Genomic DNA, 18,650 nt, shown 5'->3' on the forward strand with positions numbered 1-18,650 from the left:
ATGCTAGCATGTCTTTTGATTTCAAATACACTGCTTGTAGCATTATGCAGCAGCTGCCTGAGCCTAAGAGATCAGGACCTTTTTAACTCCTTCCCTAGTTGTTACCTTAGAATAGGTCATCATTACTTTACTTTATTACTACGAGTATGACTGTGATGTTATTTTAATTCTCCAAAATGGGTTTTACTTATTGAAGCACCACTAAACCAAACTGGGGTCATCATAATCCCAATGCTCCTTGTAGATCTACTTGACAATCCTAATATATTATTATCAAGTCCCAGGCATTATCTTTTGAAAGTTCAAGTTGTAAAACACCATCACCCAAGCTCTTTCTGGATGTCAGTAGGAGTTTGACACATCCATATACACCACAGGATCATACGCTTGGCCACAAGTTGACCTAGACTAATTCTTTAGTGTTTCACATAACTTAACTCCAAAACCCAAACTCATTCCCTCCAAGCCTTCGTTTTCTGCACTAATACTACACAACTTTCATTACGTCTGCAAATTAGCAGAACTCTACTATGCTGTATGGTCATAATTAACACATAATTGTTTTATCACATACAGGAAAACACAGAAGGAAATCGTTTCTCTGGGCAAATGCAGAGATGAGAGAGTAAAGTCAAAGCATCTCTTGGACGTTTTAACATCATTCCATGCTTATACTTAAAAATAAGAAGAAGACAACACCTCAGGAAGAGAAAGTGATTCTACATCTTCCTCTTCTCCTAATTCTAATGCTGACATCATATCTATAGAATACGGTCACAGATAAATTAATGAAAACATGTGTTACTATGAATTTTAAACACATACACAAGTCTATCTCCATTCATGAATATTTCAATAAAATAAAAGCAATAGCAGAAAAGGTGTTCAGGGGGTTCAAGATTCTCCGGAAGTAAAAGGGGGTAGTACTTGGGATACTTATAAAGGAAGATAGCAACAGAAAAATATCTTCACGAAAAAAGGATAATATATTTGGATCTACATACTTTCAGATTTTTCTCATACTAGCATTTAATCATAGGAAAACAACTCACAGAGATTCACTAACTTACCACTTCTGTAATTTTTATGCACTCCACCAGCAGAAGTCAAACTGTCATTAACTGTTTGTTCTGGTGGCACATTTTCAGTAACACCAACACCATTTTCCTTTGCTTCCATTGCTGACTTTGCCGTTCCTTCCTAGAAAAACCGTACTAAACAAAAACACAACTTCAGAAAAATATCACATTAATTCATTTGGTCACACACTCACCCACTCAGGAAGACAAGCACATACTGTATCTGTCAAGTCATAGCCACGATCCGGGGCAGAGCTGGAAATATAAATAAAAGACAGAGTCTGTTCTATATGCTAGTAGCGGTAGAGATGCATGAAAACAGGTAAGGACAGGAAAATACCATCCACTAGTTCTGCAAGGGAAGTCAATAACGTACAGTGAACGCACAAAGGAGAAAACACTTACATTTGGGAAGGTCAGCAAATGCTGGGAAGATAGGGCTGTATCGTAAATGACACACAAAGTGCACAGGGAGGGTGTGAAGGGCATTCTAGAATGAGCAAAAAGATCAAGTATGAAATAATATAGTAAGTGACAACACCTGTGCAATATGGCAAAACTGGAGCAGGGTTATTCAGAATGGGATAGACAGATATTACTGGAACATCAGGACGAAACCAAAAAAAAAAAAAAAAAAGAGCAGTGTTATGCTAGAACATGAATTTTCTCCTTCAGGTAATAGGGATGCATTGAATAAGCAGAGGAGTGACATCGTCACAAGTATATTTTAGAAAGGTCACCCTGGCAGCAATTTAGGATGAACGTAAAGGAAGCAAAACCAGAAGGGTACTACAAAATTATAGGTTAGCGAGTGAATTACACGAATAACGTATGAAAAATGGTCAGCAGGTACAAAATATTGAATGTGGCATGTGGGACATGCCACACGTAGAGACCTATACGCAGACATATGCCCGAGCTTTCTGAGCAGGGAGGGGCAGCAACAGGTCCAGGCTTCAAGCCTGTCCTCTGGTGGCTGTCTGCCACCAGGCGGGGAGGGGCTTCTTGGTGCTCAGTGCTGACACCAGATGCGGACACCCTCAACACACATACACAGGCACAGAAATGAGGCCAGCCCCCAAGGTCTGAGGGCATTTGTGGTCTCAGGCTGAGGACTCAAGATACAGGAGTGAGGCAGCTCAGCAGTGACGGGGTCCCAGGGTGTGAAGTGACATAAGGAAGGCAATAGACACACATACAGTCACACATACATGGTCACGGCCTCACCCATGTACACAGAGACTCATGCATCACACAGAAACACCTCATACTCATGAAAACACATAAACACACAGACCCATGTACACGCAGTAAGAAGATACACTCGGATATCTCCAGACCGATGCACAGACATGCTCAGAGGCACACACTCACAGCCACATGTCCTCGCCCACATAGACGTGTGCATGCTTTACACACACGCGCACACACACAGTCCAAGCATCTAAACGCTTCCCGGGAACCAACCACTATGGATTCTCCCCTCTGCGGGCAGTCCAGGGCTAGAAACTGAAGGCTGGACTGGGTTCCCAGTTGGCCCCAAGGAGAGAGAAGGGGCAGAGGGACAGTTGAACCTTGCTTGCTTCTCACTGGACTGCATGTGGGGGTGGGGTAGGGGGTAAGGGAAACGCACCTGCCAAAACAGCAGGGGACAAGCCCACAAATGGAGTAACCCACTTGCCAGGGGCTTTCAGGGATAGGGGGCGGGGGGAGTCTCTTGGCTCCTGGGGGTGGCTCCAAGCACTGACAATTTGCGGGAAAGGGGAGATCTGGGATGAGGGGCATTTTTCCACAGTGAACCTTTCCCCCTTCCGAAGTCTGGTCTTCCTTCTGCAGCTCCATTCAGCCCCCCACCACCCAATACGCCCAGTCAGCAGCCCCAGGCGCTTGCCTCACCTCATTGAGCTCCAACCACCGGCTCCTCCAGGAGAGGACGTCCGACCCAGACATATCCAGGGGTGCCCCACACCCGGGGGGCCCTCCCGCTGCACCCGCCCCTGCATACAGCATAAAAACATCCGGAGTCCTCCTATACTCCAACCCTCAAACTCACCCGCCTCCAGTTCCGCGGGCGGTAAATACCCAGCGAGGTGAGCCCCAAACACGCAATGGCCGTCCCCGCCGCCGCCACCGGCCACCTCTCCTTCGGAGACCCTTCCCCGGGGGCTTGAAAGCCCCCTCCCCCAGGATCGCGACCCCGCCCCCGCCTCCGGCACCCACCTCCTTCTGGACGGTGCGCAGCAGCCTCTGGGGAGTGTCCGCCTCTGTGGGACGAGACGAGGGGGCAGCCGGGCAGCCAAGCGCTGGGGGTGGGGGCCCGGGGCTGCCCTGCCGCCGCTCCCGCGCCCTGCGCCGGCTTAGCTGAAGCGCCGGAGGCCATGGCCGCGCAGGCTGCCTTCTCAGCCCAGACTGCTGGTGCCCGCTCTCCAGCTCCGCAGCTGCAGCCGCCGGGCCCGGGGCCGAGCGCCCGGTGACGTCAGGCCCCCGCCGCGCAGCCGCCACGCGCAGCCGCCCCGCCGCTCAGGCCAGCCGCCGCCGCCGCCCGCCGCCCGCCGCCGTACACCGCAGCCGCACGCCTCCGCCGCACGCTGCCGCCACTCGACGCTTCAAGCCGCCGCCGCCGCCGCCACCGCAGCCGCACGCCGCCGCCGTCGTCGCACGCCTGGGTGGCTCAGTCAGTTAAATGGGCGCGCCTGGGTGGCTCAGTCAGTGAAATGTCCCACTTCGGCTCAGGTCATGATCTCGCAGTTTGTGAGATTCCCCCATCGGGCTCTGTGCTGACGACTCAGAGTCTGGAGCCTGCTTTGGATTCTGTGCCTCCCTCTGTCCCTGCCCCTCTCCTGCTTGTGCTCTGTCTCACTCTGTAATAAATAAACATTAAATTTTTTTTTGAGAAATTATCCAAATAAGGAGAGTAAAAGGAAAAAAGAATGGCAAAGAATAAGGAAAACTTATGAAACTTAAGGCCCCACCAAAAAAACCAAACCAAACAAACAATGTAAGTATCATTGGAGTCCCAGAAGGAGGAGAGAAAAAGGGATAAAAAAGCTTATTCAGAGAAATAATGGCTAAGAACTTCCCAAACCAGGGGAGAGATTTGGACGTCCAAGTTTATGAAGCTAATAAATCACCACGAAGTTTCAACTCACAATAATCCTCTCCAAGACACATTATAATAAAACTGAATAAATCAAAGAAATAAGTTAAAAAGCAATGGGAGAGAAAACAAAACAAAACTCCCATACCAGGTAAACCCCATAAAGCTAAAGCAGATTTCTGAGCAGAGAGCTTGCAGGCCAGGAGAGAATGCAGTGATATAGTCAAAGTACTACAGGAAAGAAACTGCCCACCAGGAAGACTTAACTAGCAGGGTTGTCTTCAGAAATGAAGGCAGAATAAAGACTTTCCCTCACAAAGAAAAGCTGAGGGAGCTCACCACCGCTAGACCTGTCTTGTAAGAAATCCTGAGAGGAGTCCTTCACGCTGGAATGAAAGGATGCTTATTACTAACGTTAAAACACATGACAATATAAAGCACACTGGTAAAGACAAACATACTCTGATTCAGAATACTCCTACGCCAATATGATGGTGTGTTAACTACTTAATTCTAGTTTCAAGGTGAAAGGACAAAGTGTTTAAAAAAACAGCTATAGGCACAATAATTTATTAATGAATATACAACATAAAAAGAAGTAAACTTTGACATCAAGAATATAAAAGGAGGAGGCAAAAGGGTAGGGTTTCTGTATGTGATTGAAATTTAATTGTCATCAGTATGAAATAGACTGTTATATATGTAAGATGCTTCGTGCAAGTCTCATGGTACCCAGAAAGCAAAAACCTACAATAGGTTCACAATAAACAGAAGAGAATCAAAGCATACCACTGAAGAAAAACATCAGTTCAGAAAGGAAGGCAGCAAAAGAGGAAGAAAGGTAGAAGGGAACCACAAAACAGCCAGGAAACAATAAGATGGCTTAAGCAAGTCCTTACGTATCAGTAAGTACTCTAAGCGAAAATGTATTGAAAGGATTCCTGGGTGGCTCCGTTGGTTAAGTGCCCAACTCTTGATTTCATCTCAGCTCACGATCCCAGGGCCATGAGATTGAGCCCCACGTCAGGGGCTCCCTGCTCGCCATGGAGCCTGTTTGAGAGTCTCTCTCTTTCTCCCTCTACCCCTCTCCCCCCATCTCAAATAAAACTTGTTTAAGAAATGCATTAACTTCTCCCATGAAAAGACATAGAGTGACTGAATGGATAAATATATATAAGACCCAAAGTATGCTTCCTACAGGAGATTTACTTCAGCTTTAATGTACACAGCCTAAAAGGGAAGGGATAGAAAAAGATATTCCACGCAAGCGGAAACCGAAAGAAAGCAGGCAGGGGTAGCTATACTTACATGAGACAAAACAGACTTGAAGCCAAAAATAGTAACAAGGGGCAAAGAAGGTCATTATACAATGATACAGGAGTCAATTGATTAAGAAGATATAACACTCATAAATATATACACACCCAACATGAAGAACACCTACCTATATGAAACAAATACTAATAGACCTGAAGAGAAAAACAAACAATACAATAATGGAAGACTTTAATACCCTACTTTCCACAGAGGATAGGTCATCCAGACAGAAAATCGATGAGTAAATATTGGAAAAGAAGGGAAATAATAAAGATCAAAGCAGAAAGAAAGACAGCAGATGGGGCACCTGGGTGGATCAGTTGGTTAAGCATCTGACTCGATCTCATCTCAGATCATGTTCTCGTGGTTCGTGAGACTGAGCCCCATGTCGGACTCTGACAGTGCGAAGCCTGCTTGGGATTCTCTCCCTCTCTCTCAGCCTAGATACTTAGATAGATAGATAGATAGATAGATCAATAGATTAGATAGATAAACAAACAGCAGACAAACAAACCTGAAAGAAAGAAAGAAAGAAAGAAAGAAAGAAAGAAAGAAAGAAAAAGAAAGAAAAGAGAATCCAGAAAAGCAATAGAAAAGATGAACAAAACTAAAAGCTGGTTTTTAAAAGAAAGGGTTGAGGAAACTTTGCACTGAAAAGAAAACAAAAGAAGACTCAAACAAACAAAATCAGAGATGAGTTTCTATTTCTTCCTGATTCAGTTTTGGAAGATTACATGTTTCTAGGGATTTATCCATTTCTTGAAGGTTGTCCAATTTGTTGGCATATCATTGTTCATGGTATTCTCTTATACTACTTTGTATTACTGTGGTGTCTTTTGTGACTTCTCCTATTCGATTTCTGATTTTATTTATTTGGGTCTTTCTCTTTTTTTCTTGATCACAGTGGATCTGAAATAACTAAAGCAATCTTGAGAAAGAAAAACAAAGCTGGAGGTGTCACCATTCCAGATTTCAAGATATACTACAAAGCTGTAGTAATCAAAACAAGATGGTACTAAAAAAGAAAAAGAAATAAAAGCAGACAGACTCTAAAGTGAAAAGGAAGAAAAAGAAATAACAATGAGAATATAAAAAGTAAAAGAAATAAACACAACAGTATGGTGCCGGCACAAAAAAGACAAATAGATCAATGGAACAGAAGAGAGCTCAGAAGTAAGTATACATTTATTAAGTCAACTCATCTATGACAAAGGAGACAAGAACATAAAATGGGGGAAAAGATAGTCTCTTCAATACATGCTGATGGGAAAACAGGACAGCCAATTGTAAAACAATAAAACTGAGCCACTTACTGAAACTATACACAAAAATGAACTCAAAATAGATTAAAGAGCCCAATGTGAGACCTGAAACCATCAAAATCCTAAAAGACCACATAGGCAGTAATTTCTCTAACATCAGTCATATCAACATTTGTTGAGATGTATCTCCTAGAGCAAGGGAAGTAAACATTCAAAAAAGAACAAAATCTTGCCATTACATGGATGAAACTAGAGACTATAAGGCTAAGTAAGAGAGAAAGACAAATACTCTGATTTTACTCATATTTGGAATTTAAGAAACAAACCAAATAAGCAAAGGGAAAAAAAAAAGAGAGAGACACCAAGAAACAGACTTTTAACTACAGAGAGCTGATGGTTACCCGAAGGGAGGTGGGTGGAGGGGATTGGTGAAATAGGCGATGGGGACTAAAGAAGGCACTTGTTATGATGAACACCGGCTCATTAAAATAAAACCTTTTTATTTTATTTTTTAATGTTTATTTTTGAAGAGAGAGAGAGAGAGAGAGAGAGAGAGCGAGCGCACAAGCAGGAGAGGAGAGGGGCCGAGAGAGAAGGAGACAGAATCTGAAGCAGACTCCAGGCTCTGAGCTGTCAGCACAGAGCCCAGTGCAGGGCTCAAACCCACGAACCCTTGACCATGACCTGAGCCAAAGTTGGATGCCCAACCAACTGAGCCCAAATAAAAACGTTTTTCAAAAGGCAACTTATGAAATGGGGAGAAAATATGTCCAAACCATAACCAATAAGGGGTTAATACCTAAAAACATATACGGAACTCATACAATGCAATAACTAGCTAGAAAACTCAATTGAAAGATGGTCAAAAGACCTGAATAGACCTTTTTCCAAGACCTAAAAATGGCCAGCACATACAGGAAAATGTGTTCAACATCACTGATTAACAGAGAATGAGACACAACTTTATACTTGTTAGGATGTCTATTATCCAAAAAACAAGAGGAGAGAAGGAAACGCTCATATGCTGTTGGTGGGAATGTAAAGTGGTCCTGCTACCACTAAAAACACTATGGAGGTTCCTCAAGAAATTAAAAATAGATCTACCCTGGGGCACCTGGGTGGCTCAGTCATTTGAGCACCCGACTCTTGATATCAGCTCAGGACATGATCTCAGGGTCATGGGATCTAGCCTTTCATTGAGCCTGCTTAAAGATTCTCTTTCTCTCCTTCTGCCCCTTCTCTCTCCCTCTCCCTCTCTCTCTCTCTTTCTCTCATAAAAAAATATAGAACTACTATATGACCCATCAGCCCCATTTCTGAGTATATTTATCCAAAAGAAATTAAATTATTATTTCAAAGAGATATCTGCACTCCCATGTTCACCACAGCACTATTTGCAATAGCCAAGGTATGGGAAAAAACCCTGCTTCCATTGATGGACTGAGGGATAAAGTAAATGTTACACACACACACACACACACACACACACACACACACTATGTATATATATATGCACATCCCTGGTTGCCACGGATTAGAGAGTGGGGAAAATGGGTAGAGGTTGATAGAAGCAGATAAGCTTTTGTTATAACATGAACAAGGTTTGAAGATCTAATGTATGCCATGGGGGCTATACTTGATAATTCTGTGTCCTATAATTGAAATTTGCTAGCAAACGAAAACTTAAGTGTTTTCACCAATATATATATATACATATATGTATATGGATTGAATATATTAATTGCTCAGCTCATAGAAATCCTTTCAGAATGTATACATATATCAATTCATCACATTGTACACTTTAACACTGAAAAACAAAAAAGGAGCTAAAGTGTAGTCATTCCCATTTTCTGACTTGTGATCCCTACCCTTATCCTTTACATCTTGTTAAAAGCACGTCCTCAGTAAATGATATAAAAGATATATTCTTCACAGAGTAAAAAACTATATTATGTTAATAGATTTTTAAATAAAGTTTACTTATTTTGAGAGAGGGAGCATGAGCAGGGGAGAGGCAGAAAGAGAGTGAGAAAAAGAATCCCAAGCAGGCTCCATGCAGTCAGCCCAGAGTCCCACCCAGGGCTCAAACCCACAAACTCTGAGATCATGACCTGAGCTGGAATCAAGAGTTGGATGCCTAACTGAGTGAGCCACCCAGGCACCCCTTTAGATATGTTTAAAGACCCAAAGAAAACTGTTTTAAAGATGCAACAACCAAAATTTCCATAGACAGTGGATTGGATACAGCATAAATGACAATTAACAAGGAAAATAGAAGAAATAATTGAGAATGTAAGAAAGAGACCAAAAACAAAACAAAACAAAACAACCATGGATACACCAGAGACGTTAAGTAACAGGGAAGCTAGATAAGAAAGCCTAAATATATTTAATCTGAGACACCAAATCACAGATTCAAAATGCCAAATGAATCCAAATTACAAAATATTCATTGTTTATTAAGGTAAATGGTAAGACATCAAAACCTAGACACATAATAACATAACTGCAGTAAACCCAAAACAAAGGTGGCTCAGTCAGTTGAGCATCCGACTTCGGCTCAGGTCATGATCTCGCGATCTGTGAGTATGAGTCCCACGTCGGGGCTGTGCGCTGACAGCTTGGACCTGGAGCCTGCTTCAGATTCTGTGTCTCCCTCTCTCTCTGCCCCTCCCCCACTTGTGTGCACGCGCGCGCGCGCGCGCTCTCTCTCACTCTCTGTGTCAAAAATACGTAAACACTAAAAAACAAACAAACAAACAAACAAACAAACAAAAAACAACTAAAATCCAAAAAGTAACCGAAGATTGTGCAGGGAAGGGGCATGGTGGGGAATAAATTATGTTCAAAGGAGAAACAGGTAGACAGCTACTTTCTCAATAGCATGAGAAAGACAAAGGACAGTGGAATGACCCTTCCTATATGATCAAAGAAAATAACTACCCACCTAGAACTGTCTATTCAGTGAAAATGAATAGACAGTAAGAGGAAATAAAAACATTTCTTAAACAGAGATTCATTACCAGGCCATTCTCACTCATGAAAATTCGGAAGTATGTACATAAACCAACAGAAGAAAAATGGTCCCAGATAGAAATTCTAAGATGCAAGGAGAGGAAAAAAATAATTAAATATATAGGTAAGTTGAAATGAACATTGGACGTATCATATCAGTTACAAAAATGTTGAGTATTTTTTAAAGACCCAAGACAGATTTAAAACAAAGCAACAACACACATAAGTGCAGAGCGATGTTAAGTCAAGTTAAAGTGTTCAAAATTCCTTGCATTATTATTATCCATAAATAGAGACAAGAAAATCCTCACCAAGATATTAGCATATGGAGAGTAGCAATGTATAAAATCAAGGAATGCCTAGGAAGGAACTTCCAGAAGGGCGGGAAGCACGTGGGGGCCGCCTGGGAGGCCTCCTGGGAGGCCCGAAGCAAGATCGTGAGGGGCCAGAGTGTGAAGTGGTGGGCGCTTGGAGAACCGCTGGTGGCCAGATGGCAGGAGAGGAGACTCAAGAGGTGGGCAGAGCAACGACCATGGCAGTTTTAGTGCCCGCTGAGGGGGGCGAGGGAGGGGGAGGTTTACGCCCTGGACTTCCAGGGCCAGGAGTCACGGGGCCATGATGACTCTGGACATACACAGCGATGGAAGGACTCAGAAGGATACAGGTGGACAAAGCCCGTGGACCAGTGGCGGTATACTCTGGCCACCTGCACAGACACAGACGTGTGTAGACTCTGTAAAAGGCCTAGCGCCATGCACGCACCACAATAGAAGCCCAGGCCTCTGCACACGATCATGGATGGGTGTACACGTAAGCACAGCTGCCCAGAGCCACGCAAGCATACAGGCCCCAGAGGCCCCTCCACGCGGTCACGTACATGTGCACACAATCCCGGCTCAGGTACACGCAGGAAGGGCCTCCAGGACGGGGCACACACCTTACCACAGATGTACACGCCCATGCACTCCCGGGAGCTGTAGGTCACACAGTCCCATGCACACAGCAGAACAGGGGCGCACACATCCACGCACACACCAGAATCGGACACGCGGACCCTGGCACACGCCACACACACACACACACACACACACACACCCATTTGATCGCACACGCGGGAGGCGCGGAGCTGTGGGCAGAGACTGCGGCCAGAGGCGCCCCCGGGACCTGCCCCCAGCGCTGCGAAAGGAGGGGAGGGGGATCCGGTGGGGGATGGGGCCGGGGCCTGAGACGCCAAGCCCAGCAGGAGCCTGCACTTCTGCTGGCCGCGCTCGGGCCTCACCTCCACACCCCTTTCCCCCCACGCGCGCCTCCCAGGGGGCCCCTACCCCGCGCCCCTCCGCTCGCCGGCCCCCCGCTGCGGCCCCGGGGTGCAGCCAGGCGGCCGTGCCTGGACCGCGGGACGGGGTGGAGGTGGGGATGTGGGGCGGAGATAGGGGCCGGGCCGGGCCGCGCCGCCTGCGTTCCCGGGAGCCCGCCGAAGCCGCCGCCGGACCCCGAGATGGGGCGAGAGGCTGCGGCGGACGCCAGCATCTCTCCGCCGGCGGCCGCGGAGCCGCCGCCGCCGCCGCAGCTGCTGCCCCCCGCTGCTGAGACGCGGTGGGAGATGGGTGAGTTGACCCTGGCATCCTGGGGAGCCCGTGCCGCAGCCCCTGCATCCGCGCACTCCTGGCCCTCCGCCTCCATCTCCGGGCTCGCGGCGCACCAACCGCTCCCCCCACCACGCCGTCACCGCTCGCACAGCCCCCTCCGTCCCTGAGCTTGACCATAGAGGCGGGGTCGGGAGTTCCGGCTGGGGTTTGGGGACGTCCAGACAGGGAGGGGGGCGGGATGCCAGGGAGACTACTGGGCTCCGACTGCGCCCGCCCCCCCCCCCCCCAGCCCGGTTGCCCCCAGGACCTTTCCCAGGCCCCAGAGGGCAAAGCCTCTTGCCTTGGATCCCCTCCCTCGGCCTGGGCAGGGGGCGTCCCCGAGGCTCTGGGCTCAAAAGGCGCTTTGTGCGCTGTGCCCCCCACCACCCAAGCCTCAGGCGCGGTTCCAGAACAGGACGGGTGCGGAGGCTGGGAATGTGGCTGCTTGTGGGGACCAGGCGGAGGGGCGTGGGGAGAACACCCTTAGTCCTTCCGTTGGGGTTGGGGCGAGGGGGGGAGGGTGGTGCGTGGAGGCTCAGGCGCTTTTCACTGCACTGCCCAGGGTGGGGAAGGGAACCTGGCTGGGGGAGGGCGCTATCAATATCTGCAAATAGAGAGTTCTGGAAGCTGGGGTGGGGAGGGGTGTTTGGGTGTAAGTGGGAACCGTGGAGCCTGAGCTGGGGTGCCACGAGAAGCAAAGGTGGGTCTCAGCCAGCCCTGGTGGCGGGAGGTCAGGTGACTCTCCTGGCTCTGGAAGACTCCCTACAAGGCCTGTGGGCAGGAATACTACCCCAGAGAGACCCCTCCATGGCCCCCCAGAACTGACACTGCCCCATCCCCATAGCACTCCTTGCCACTCCTGGGACAGCAGTCCTGACCTGCCTTGATGGGGAGCTGTGGATACTGGCGGGTCACCTCCCCGGGCAGGGCAGGTACTGAAGATCCAGGCCTCCGGGTGCTGAGGAGATAGGCACAGGGTCTTGGGAAGGTTTGGAAGAGGTTCTGGCAGCCCAGGGAGGAGAGAGAAGTTGCTGGAAGAGTTGGCTTGCTCAGCACTGAAGGGAAGGGCACTCTGGGTAGAGGGAATGGCTGGAGCAGAGGCTGTGAGATGTGAGCGCCTGGTCCGGGTGGAGAGTTGTGGGGGGGGGGGCTGGTCAGGCACGGGAGTGACCCACGTGAACGAAGGGAAGGAGGGCCGGGTGGAGGTGAGGTGTCAGGCCATCCCAGCGAGCTGGCACAAGCAAGCTCCCAAGGACAGCGAGGCGCTGATGGGGTGGGCAGTGCTGGCATCTGGCTCAGCAGGCCCTCTGGTGTCTGCCCAGGGTCCCTGCTGTGGTCAGGACTGCTTGGCCCACATCTGCCGGTGGCTGGACCACCCCAAGCAAGTCTGCTTTCTGAGTCTCAGTGTCCACATCTGTCAAATGGGGAGACTCCTCCACAGGGTTGTGGGGAGGTCTGCATGAGGTGATGAGTGTAGGGAGCCCAGCACCTGAGAAGGCCTCGGGAAATCCTTGGCCGCTGTGCCAGTTTGTGTACCTGGAAAACGGGGGCGTTGATGTCAGCTGGTGGGCCAGGCTCACTTTACCCGGTGACGATGAGGATCCCGTGAGGGCTGGATGTGAGCCGGGGAAGCCAGGGGCTGGGGGCACTGCAAGTCCGTGTGCTCATGCTATTCTGGAAGAAGAGAGAAGCAGTGGGCGGTGGCCGGGGCGGGGTGGTCCTCCTTGTGCCCCTATGGGCACCTTAGCCATGGCATTCAACGGACCCTGCTGTGTTCCCCAAGGCCAAAGCCTCTTTGTTCTCCATGCTGCACGATGCACCCCTTCCTCCTAGTCAGCCCTAGCCCTGCACATGGGCGACCAGGGCTCCCTTCCAGAAGGGTCTTCAGACACTGAGACCAACAAACACAATATCTTCCTGTGAGGGGCACTGTCATGGGCAGCCAGGTGGAGAGGGTGTCGTTTATTCATTCAACAGGCCAAGGTCAGCGCCTCCTTTGCATCAGGCTCTGTGCTGGGGCCCCAGGAGAGTTGGGCAGCACCGCCCAGTGTGGGGTGAGGAGCCCTGGGGGGCAGGCCAGGGGTGAGGCAGCTCAGTCCTTCCTCAGCCTGGGGGAAGTGCAGTTCAGCTGAGCCTCCCTGGGCAGGGAGTGAAAGATGACACGGAAACTTGGAGCCTCCTAGAGGATTTGGACTTTATCCTGGGAGCAGGTGTTCCATGCTGAGAGGGGCAGCATCAGATGTGGCTTTTGCTTGGCTCGTGGGGCTCAAGCCAGGAGCCCCTTCCCTGGCAAGGCTGCTGCTCTTGTCCAGGTGAGCGTGGGTGGTGGCGCAGGCAGCGTGGGTCAGTGGCACAGGGGGCCGGGTGGGACGACAAGTACCTGGGCACGGAAGAGACGTGCCTGGCGATGGGGAGCGCGAGGTCAGCGAGAAGCCAGATTCAGGATGAGTGCCGGGCTCCTGGCCTGGGAGACTGGATGGATGGTCACATCTCGGGTTATCAGCTCTTTGTGGCTGGTTTTGCGGCGGAGGGTCCCAGGCAGGATGGGAGCCGACTCTGAGCCCAGGCCTCTGTCCTCCAGCTTGGCCCAGACCCCGCCGGGTCTGTTCCTCTCTCTCCCTTAATCCTGCAGGCACCTTAGCCTCTTGAGTGCCAGGGCTGCACCTCGCAACTGTGCCCTGTCCACATGGGGGAGCGCCACTCCACTCCCGCTGCCTGGGTCCCCAGGGACCGCCCTCTGCCCCGGCACGCCTACCCTGTGCTTTGATGTGTCTCATCCCCTCGCTGTGCAAGGGCATCTCCCCCAGGCCTCAAGGCGCAGCTCCTGGAACAAAGCCTCTCCGCACTACAGCTTGAATCTGTCACCCTCCTGGCCCTGTGCTAGAGCAGGCTCCTTGAGGACAGAGGACGCCTGGGACACACCCTCCCCTCCCCTCCCCCACCTCAGGCCTGTGGGCTAGAGATGGAGCTGAAGCTCCGTGCTGAAGTGGCCCTTTGTACATTGTCCCCCTGGGGGAGGGGGAACCTGGTGGGAGGGGCTGGCACTGCCCGACACCCTGTGCTGATCTCAGCGGCACTGAGGATCCAGGTGGGGAGTGCGGGGGGGCGGGGCGGGGGGGGCGGGATGTCTGGGCCCAGGATCAGGGGAGAACACCCTGCCAGGTTGGGCTGGCACTGGCCGGGCCTGCCGCCCCACACTAGACGGTACTTGTCACTCAGAGTCTGTCATCACTTCTCAGGCAAGGTGCCTCGTCAGGCCACAGTTGTTTAGGGAGCGCTGCTCCTGGCCAGGCTTTGTCCTAGGGGGTAGGGGCTGGGGCGCCACCGCGACCGGTGACCAGTGACTGAGGCTTACAGGCTTAAGATGACCCTGCTCTCCTGTTGACATTCTGAGCGCCAGGGTGTGGGTGGGGGAGACAGACCACGAACAGGTAAACAAGGAGCCGGCTAGCTTCCACTGTGAGTGCCTGAGTGCCAAGGAGCAGAAGACCCGGGCGGGGGACAGCCGCTGTAGCTAGAGGGCCAGGAGGGCCCCTCTGAGCAGGCAGCCACATTCCAGGCCCAGGAGCAGCCAGTGGGAGGACCCTGCGACGGAAAGGTGGGGACTGTGACTGGAGCCCAGTGGATGAGGACGGCGAGGGCAGCAAAGATTCGAGGACCAGCTTGGCGGGGTCTGTGGGCCCAGAGAGGAGTTTGCATTTCATTCTGAGGGAGACTAGTGTGCGGGTGGGGTCGCGGGGAGGGGGGACGTGGCCTGGTGGGGACTTTGCCGTGACAGAATTTGTGGGGCCCAGTGCCAAATGAAAATGTAGGCCCTGAGGGGCGCCTGGGTGTCTCAATGGGTTAAGCATGTGACTCTTGATTTCTACTCAGGTCATGAGTCCAGGGTTATGGGATTGAACCCTTCGTCTGGCTCCGCATCGAGCCTGGAGCTTGCTTAACATTCTCTCTCTCTCTTTCTCTCTCTCTCTCTCTCTCTCTCTCTCTCTCCCTCTGCCCCCCTCCCCCACTCGTGTGCACTCTCTCTCTCTCTCCCCCCCCACCTCTCTCCCAAATAAAATAAAATAGGGGCACCTGGGTGGCTCACTTGGCTGACCACTTCTGCTCAGGTCATGATATCGAAGTTCCTGAGTTTGAGCTCTGCGTCGGGCTCTGTGCTGAAGGCTCAGAGCCTGGAGCCTGCTTCACATTCCGCGTTTCCCTCTCTCTCTGCCCCTCCCCTGCTCACGCTCGGTCTCTCTCTCTCTCTCAAAAATAAACATAAAAAAAATAAAATAAGATAATGAAAAGAAAAAAAAATGAATGAAATCACAACTATGTTCAGTTACTCTGAGAAATGCAAAGTTGGGTTAACATGAGCAAATAATGTAATTCCCCACAGTAACAAATACTTTATTTTTTTTATTTTTACTTTTTTAATTTAATTTTTTAGTTTTTAGAATTTACATGCAAATTAGCACAGAGTGAAACAATGATTTCAAGAGTAGATTCCTTAGTGCCCCTTGCCCATTTAGCCCATCCCCCCTCCCACTACCCCTCCCGCAACCCTCAGTTTGTTCTCCATATTGGTGAGTCTCTTCTGTTTTGTCCCCCTCTCTGTTTTTATATTATGTTTGTTTCCCTTCCCTTATGTTCATCTGTTTTGTCTCTTACAGTCCTCATACGAGTGAAGTCATATGATTTTTGTCTTTCTCTGACTGACTAATTTCACTTAGCACAATACTCTCCAGTTGCATCCATGTAGTTGCAAATGGCAAGATTTCATTCTTTTTGATTGCCGAGGAATACTCTGTTGTATCTAGATACCACATCTTCTGTATCCATTCATCCATCGGCGGACATTTGGGCTCCTTTGCATACTTTGGCTATTGTTGATAGTGCTGCTATAGACATGGGGTGCATGTGTCCCTTAGAAACAGCACACCTGTATCTCGTGGATAAATGCCCAGTAGTGCAATTGCTGGGTCGTTGGGTAGTTCTATTTTTCGTGTTTGGAGGAAACTCCATACTGTTTTCCAGAGTGGCTGCACCAGCTTGCATCGCCACCAACAATGCAAAAGAGATCCTCCTTCTCCACATCCTCGCCAACATCTGTTGTTGCCTGAGTTGTTAATGTGAGCCAATTCTGACAGGCGTAAGGTGGTAGCTCAGTGTGGTTTTGATTTGTATTTCCCTGATGATGAGTGATGTGGAGCATTTTTTCATGTGTCGGTTGGCCATCTGGATGTCTTCCTTGGAGAGGTGTCTATTCATGTCTTTTGCCCATTTCTTCACTGGATTATTTGTTGTTTGTGGGTTGAGTTTGAGACGTTCTTTGTAGATTTTGGATACTAACCCTTTATCTGATATGTCATTTGCAAATACCTTCTCCCCTTTCTGCCAGTTGTCTTTTCGTTTTGCTGATTGTTTCCTTCGCTGTGCAGAAGCCTTTTAGTCTGATGAGGTCCCAGTAGTTCATTTTTGCTTTTGTTTCCCTTGCCTCCGGAGACGTGTTGAATAAGAAGTTGCTGCGGCCAAGATCAAAGAGGGTTTTGCCTGCTTTCAACTCGAGGATTTTGATGGCTTCCTGTCTTGCATTGAGGTCGTCCATCCATTTTGAGTTTATTTTTGTGTATGGTGTAAGAAAGTGGTCCAGGTTCATTCTTCTGCATGTCGCTGTCCAGTTTTCCCAGCACCGCTTGCTGGAGAGACTGTCTTTACGCCATTGGATAGTCTTTCCTGCTCTGTGAAAGATCAGTTGGCCATATGTTTGTGGGTCCATGTCTGGGTTCTCTATTCTGTTCCATTGATCTGTCTGTTCTAGTGCCAGTACCATACCGTCTTGATGATTACAGCTTTGTAGTATAGCTTGAAGTCTGGGATTGTGATGCCTCCTGCTTTGGTTTTCTTTTTCAAGATTGCTTTGGCTCTTCGGGGCCTTTTCTGGTTCCATACACATTTGAGGATTATAGGTTCTAGCTCTGTGAAGAATGCTGGTGTTACTTTGATAGGGATTGCATTGAACATGTAGATTGCTTTGGGTAGTATCGACCTTTTAGCAATATTTGTTCTTCCTATCCAGGAGCATGGACTCTTTTTCCATTCTTTTGTGTCTTCTTCCATTTCTTTCATAAGCTTTCTATAGTTTTCAGTATATACATTTTCCACCTCTTTGGTTAGATTTATTCCTACGTATTTTGTGGCTTTTTGTGCAACTGTAAATGGGATCGATTCCTTGATTTCTCTTTCTGTTGCCTCGTTGTTGGCGTATAGGAATGCAACCCATTTCTGCGCATTGATTTTATATCCTGCAACTTTGCCGAATTCATGAATCCATTCGAGCCGTTTCGTGGTGGCCTCTTTGGGGCTTTCTGTATAGAGTATCGTGTCCATATAGAGTATCTGCGAAGAGGGAAAGTTTGACCCTCTCCTGGCCGATGTGGATGCCTTTCATTTCTTTGTGTTGTCTGATTGCAGAGGCTAAGACTTCCAATGCTATGTTGAGTAACAGTGGCGAGAGTGGACATCCCTGTCTTGTTCCTGACCTTAGGGGGGAAACTCTCCCATTTTTCCCCACTGAGGATGATATTAGCGTCGGGTTGTTCATATGTGGCTTTTAGGATCTCGAGGTATGCTCCTTCTCTCCCTACTTTCTTGAGGGTTTTTATCAAGAAAGGATGCTGTGTTTTGTCAAATGCTTTCTCTGCGTCTATTGAGAGGGTCCTACGGTTCTTGCCCTTTCTTTTCTTGATGTGATGAATCACGTTAATTGTTTGGCGGATATTGAACCAGCCCCGCATCCCAGGTATAAATCCCGCTTGGTCGTGGTGAGTAATACTTTTCATGTATTGTTGGATCCGGTTGGCTAATATCTTGTTGAGAATTTTTGCATCCACGTTCCTCAGGGAAAGTGGTCTATAGTTCTCCTTTTTAGTGGGGTCTCTGCCTGGTTTTGGAATCAAGGTAATGCTGGCTTCATAGAAAGAGTTTGCGGGGCACCTGGGTGGCGCAGTCGGTTAAGCGTCCGACTTCAGCCAGGTCACGATCTCGCGGTCCGTGAGTTCGAGCCCCGCGTCAGGCTCTGGGCTGATGGCTCAGAGCCTGGAGCCTGTTTCCGATTCTGTGTCTTCCTCTCTCTCTGCCCCTCCCCCATTCATGCTCTGTCTCTCTCTGTCCCAAAAATAAATAAACGTTGAAAAAAAAAAAAAAAGAAAGAGTTTGCAAGTTTTCCTTCCATTTCTATGTTTTGGAACAGTTTCAAGGGAATAGG

General features: G+C 49.0%; 2 protein-coding genes across 11 annotated transcripts in view; both read right to left on the minus strand.

The window, feature by feature from the left end:
* The window catches only part of LOC123381123 (small G protein signaling modulator 1-like), a 72,805-nt gene extending 69,262 nt beyond the window's left edge, over positions 1–3,543 (minus strand). For 5 of the 9 annotated variants that reach the window (XM_045041245.1, XM_045041239.1, XM_045041243.1 and 2 more), the window contains exon 1: positions 1,071–3,117. The gene's annotated coding sequence lies outside the window, so the exon portion shown is untranslated. Of the gene's footprint in view, positions 1–699; positions 762–1,070; positions 3,137–3,299 lie in introns of those variants that run through there. The other 4 variants (XM_045041242.1, XM_045041241.1, XM_045041240.1 and 1 more) reach the window with 4 other exon arrangements.
* LOC123381124 (ankyrin repeat domain-containing protein 26-like) overlaps positions 1–18,650 on the minus strand; it is a 297,965-nt gene that overhangs the window by 199,925 nt on the left and 79,390 nt on the right. The window lies entirely within an intron of this gene.

Source organism: Felis catus, chromosome D3 (genome assembly GCF_018350175.1).
Source record: "Felis catus isolate Fca126 chromosome D3, F.catus_Fca126_mat1.0, whole genome shotgun sequence".
NCBI lineage: Eukaryota > Metazoa > Chordata > Mammalia > Carnivora > Felidae > Felis > Felis catus.